General features: G+C 40.5%; 1 pseudogene; it reads left to right on the top strand.

Moving 5' to 3' along the window:
• The window catches only part of LOC105526457, a 1,938-nt pseudogene extending 1,623 nt beyond the window's left edge, over positions 1 to 315 (top strand).
• The last annotated feature ends 4,928 nt before the right edge of the window (positions 316 to 5,243 follow it).

Below are 5,243 nucleotides of genomic sequence, written 5' to 3'. Positions count from 1 at the left end.
CGTTCGCGGGGCCCTTGAGCACTGCAGCCGTCAGGGTCTTAACCTTGCGCTTCCCGCCCGCAGCTTTTCGGCCCAGCGGAGCCCAACTGCCGCCGGGGATCGGTGTCCGCAGCGCGCGCAGCCAACCGCAACCCCCATCGCCCGGCGCCTGCTGAAAGGAGCGGCTCCCACCGGCCAAAGAAGGGGGCGGGAAGGGGTGGGAGGATGGACAGGTGGGGCGTCCGCCACCGCCTGGCCACCCGCTCCCGGCACGCGGCCCTCTGTGAAATCCGCGGTGATGTCTGTGGCCTTCAGCACCCGGCTCTTCACCTTTAAGGCCAAAGTCTGGAAGCACTTGGCCCCAAGATCAAATATCCAGCCCACGCCAGCGGTGTTTTTAGAAGTCACTGCGGACAAATGAGGGGGTTCCAGATGTGGCGAGTCACCCCACTGCCGTAGATAGGGTCATAAATTATGGTGATCAGTATCCTCACACATTAAGATACGGGAGGTGTTAGAAGTAGGCCTTTGTAGATGTCACGCAGGGTCCTACCCTTGACTTAAGGGGCAAATGACAGAAATTGGGCGGAAAGGTGTTTCAGAGAGTGTACTAAATGGGTGGCCTACTTAAAACTAGCACCATTTGATGCAGTGTGACTGTTAACGGAAGGTTAACGGAAGTGAGCCGTCTTTGTATCTGCTGTCATTAGACCATTTGGAAATGGATAATTATTTGATGATCTGCAGTTCTTTCTCTAGGTAATGTGCAGTAGAATGTGGAAAGAATACTATGTACCAGCATTAAGTGTAAAACATGGAAGGACCAATAATTCACTATTCCCATTTGGTTTCTTTCCTCCCTTTAATAACCGCTAAACAGAACTGATTAATCTTGAACGTTGAAGAATGCTAATTATTTCCTCCTTTGATTGCCTTGTGTCATAGCCCTTTTACTCTAGTTGGGGAAGCAAGAATGCCCTTCAACCCCCTTCTCTCAAATAGGGTTACTTCTTTAAAGCACCCCAACGCAAAGTTAAGTCAAAAAGAGAAACAGCAAGGATAGGCAACAAAGTTCATAGTGTTTCATTTTTATTCCATTTTACTTTCAAAGAAAGTCTTGAATCATGACGAAATCACTAGAAGAAGTAGAGCAATCAAAAGAAGAAAAAAAAGTTCCCCCGCCACCAATATTTCAAATGACAAGAGTCCAAAAAAGAAAAGAAAAAGGATGATGATTGGTAAAAAGGAGGGAAATGTATTATGTATACAGAAAGTATTCCCGTAGATGTTAGTTGCTTCAAGTCGCAAATAACAACAAACTGAATTAGCACTTGGAGGAAAAACCCCTTCCAGTTATTGAGTTGGGTAAATGTTTAGTCTTTTAAAAGTGTTACTGAGAGATTAAGGAAAATGTTGTTGGCTATATGCCAACAATAATACATACACCATACATACCATTATCAAACATAATTAAGTGCTCTTGAGAAATAGGAAAACTGAGGAATGGATCTCTTATTGTATGAGTAATGTCATACAATTACTTGAAACTTGAATTACGGTTTCATAGATATAAATGAGCCAGGGTCCCTATATCTGCCAATAATTTTCACAGCTTATTGTAAAAGCAGTGAAGTTTTCACTTGGACTTTGAAAAGAAAACACCATGTGACTCATGAGCAAGGCCATGGATATACTAAATTCTTATGCCTACTGAATTCGAGTTTGAGTAATTAGCCCAGATCTGTTTCTCACGTTGATAACTTATAAAACAATACTTTTATTAACCTTAAGAATTGTGTTAAGTTCAAATTTGTGAACTTGATAAGATTAAGAATTTGTATATAGGCCGGGCATGGTGGCTCACACTTGTAATCCCAGCACTTTGGGAGGCTGAGGCGGGCAGATCACCTGAGGTCAGGAGTTCGAGACCAGCCTGACCAACGTGGTGAAGCTGGTCTCTACTAAAAATACAAAAAAATTAGCCGGGCTTGGTGGTTGGCGCCTGTAATTCCAGCTACTCAGGAGGCTGAGGCAGGGGAATCACTTGAACCTGGGAGGCAGAGGTTGCAGTGAGCCAAGATTGCACCACTGCACTCCAGCCTGGGCGACAGACAGAGGTCCTACCTCAAAAGAAAAAAAGAACTTGTATATAAAAATATAGAAAAAGGTCGGGCGCGGTGGCTCAAGCCTGTAATCCCAGCACTTTGGGAGGCCAAGACGGGCGGATGACGAGGTCAGGAGATCAAGACCATCCTAGCTAACATGGTGAAACCCCGTCTCTACTAAAAAATACAAAAAAACTAGCTGGGCGAGGTGGCGGGCGCCTGTAGTCCCAGCTACTCCGGAGGCTGAGGCAGGAGAATGGCATAAAACCGGGAGGCGGAGGTTGCAGTGAGCCGAGATCGCACCATTGCACTCCAGCCTGGGCGACAGAGGGAGACTCCATCTCAAAAAAATATATATATATATAGAAAAAAATATAGAAAAATGTTTGTCCTCAATCTCTTTTATAAAATAAGTGTCCCTTCCCATTCATTGATAAATGAAAGCAGTGGCTTTTTACACCAAATTTTCTTTACCAGAGCACTTTTATCACAATTAAATTCTGTGCGTTGCTTTATGGATTCCAATTGCTTTTGCCAAAATACAAGAAATATGCAAAGTCTTAGTATAACAAAAAGTACTAATGCATAAAATAGAAATGCCATTATGTAAAACAGAAATCAATAAGAATTGAATATGCTTAAAAGTCATTTCAGAGGAATCACCATTATGTAATAGTTTTATTACTATCCATCAGAATTATTTCCAAGGGGCAAGCCAAGGAACTAATTTAGATATAGAACAAACAGTTCAAAGAGACCACCACTGCAATAAACCAATCAACAAGCAACATAATTCATTACAGCTGTCAAAACAAAATCAAACTGGCATGATAAGAAAGCTTATTTTTTCAGTAATACCTAATTCTATTACAACCAAAAGAATTTCAGTAATAATATATACCTTTGTTATTTCTCTAACCTTTAATCTCTTTTTTCAAATATATATAGTTGCTGGACATTTTGAAGAAATTTGTTGGTTGTGTTTATGATATCACAATTTAAAATATAGTCAAAGTTAGCATTCCCAAAATTCACCTTGAGGGAAAGGATGCGTAAGGGAACTTCCAAGGGCTAGACAGACATTTTCCAGAAAACTGACACTATGGTAGAAGGAGAGCCTGCCGTAATTCCCAATCAAGAGAGATATGTCACAAGTCTCCAGATACCAACAACAAAGATAATCAACAGTCCGTTCAAATCTGAGCACCATGTTAATTTTACAGTTTACATTTACAGTTAAGTTGCATCTCACAGGGGCAACTCTATGTGGGGTGTTGAGCAGCAGGAATTTATTTGCTTAATAATCGTTAATGTTTTCCTAGAATAATTCTTCAAAAGGCCAGAAAGTATATAAATGTTTGCATACACTTATGCTTTTCAATATTAACTTTAAAGATAGTTTTAGTAATGACTTGTTTATCTGACAGTATTAGGAAAGGGGGCAGTAAGGGATTGGATATAATTAGATATTCTAAATAACAGATTTTCATCTTGAAGTACTAGAAACAATTTAATTTAAACCATTTTTATTTATTTTTCCTGAAATATCACCAACTCTGTCTTAAAGTAATAAAACACAGTACAGTTGTCTTGGTATCCACAGGAACTTTCAGGGTACCCAAATCCATGGATGTTCAAGTCCCTGATATAAAATGGCAGAGTAGGCCAGGTGCAGTGGCTCATGCCTGTAATCCCAGCACTTTGAGAGGCTGAGGCGGGCAGATCACGAGGTCAAGAAATTGAGACCATCCTGGCCAACATGGTGAAACTCTGCCTCTACTAAAAATACAAAAATTAACTGGGCGTGGTGGCGGGCACCTATAGTCCCAGCTACTGGGGAGGCTGAGGCAGGAGAATCGCTTGAACCCGGGAGGCAGAGGCTGCAGTGAGCCGAGATCGCACCATTGCACTCCAGCCTGGCAACAGAGGGAGACTCTGTCTCAGAAAAAATAAATAAATAAAATGGCAGATTTGCATATAACTTATGCATATCCTCCCGTATACTTCAAATCATCTCTAGATTACTTATAATCTCTAATACAATGTAAATGCTACGTAAATCATTGTTAAACCGTATTTTAAAATTTATATTATTTTTTATTGTTGCATTGTTATTTTTAATTTTTTTCCCTAATATTTTCCATCTATGGATGTGGAACCCATTGACATGGAAGGCCAACTGTATAGCTGAACCTATTTCTGATAGCCTAGAGGTACGTCAGGAATAGGTAAAGATAAAAAACAAAAGCTATAGTACCAAGATATCTTCAGGAGCCAACAAGGACTGTACTTGGTACTCTTCACCATACGCTAAGTAATCACAGCCTTCCTGCATTCTTCTGAGTCTAATGGATTTGGTGGCCCTCATAATTGATCTTTCTGCTGTGCCTTCTTGTTCTTGCCCGTGTTGCTACAGACTAGCTCTGCACACACATTTCACATGCACACACCTCCCCTTGAATTGTCTTATCATGTTAGAGTGGGCTGGGAAACTAAATAACCAATGTTTAAAAATGCATATAAGGCCAGGCACGGTGGGTCACACTCGTAATCCCAGCACTTTGGGAGGCCAAAGTGGGTGGATCACCTGAGGTCAGGAGTTTGAGACCAGCCTGGCCAATATGATGAAACCCTGTCTCTACTAAAAGTACAAAAAATTAGCCAGGCAAGGTGGTGGGCACCTGTAATCCCAGCTACTCAGGAGGCTGATGCAGGAGAATCAGTTGAACCCGAGAGGTGGAGGTTGCAGTCAGCGGAGATCTTGCCACTGCACTCCAGCCTGGGCAACAAAAGCAAAACTCCATCTCAAAATATATAAATAAATAAGCATATAAAATAAGAAAAGGCTAAAACAATTCTGATATTTTGGGAGCATTTACTTAGTGTAAAGACCTTCCACTTGCTTTGATATTTTCCTCTGTATTTTGGATCATTACATTTACCAGACAACTTTTTTTCCAGATAAGTGAATTATTACTATATTCTACTTCCTTTATAACATTTTTAGGCATTATTCTTTACATTTAATGAATGAAAGGAAAGGATTTTGGTTAAGTGTTCATCTCTATAGTTTTCTTTTTATATATTCTGCATGTTAAAAGAGGTTAGAAAATTTTTAAAAAACAGGAATTCATAAATGCATACCAATAATTAATTGAT

This window comes from Colobus angolensis, unplaced genomic scaffold (assembly GCF_000951035.1).
Source record: "Colobus angolensis palliatus isolate OR3802 unplaced genomic scaffold, Cang.pa_1.0 Scaffold59, whole genome shotgun sequence".
NCBI classification, from domain to species: Eukaryota; Metazoa; Chordata; class Mammalia; order Primates; family Cercopithecidae; genus Colobus; species Colobus angolensis.
The sequence above is the reverse complement of the archived record's forward strand: the minus strand, read 5'-3'. Positions and strand labels throughout refer to the sequence as shown.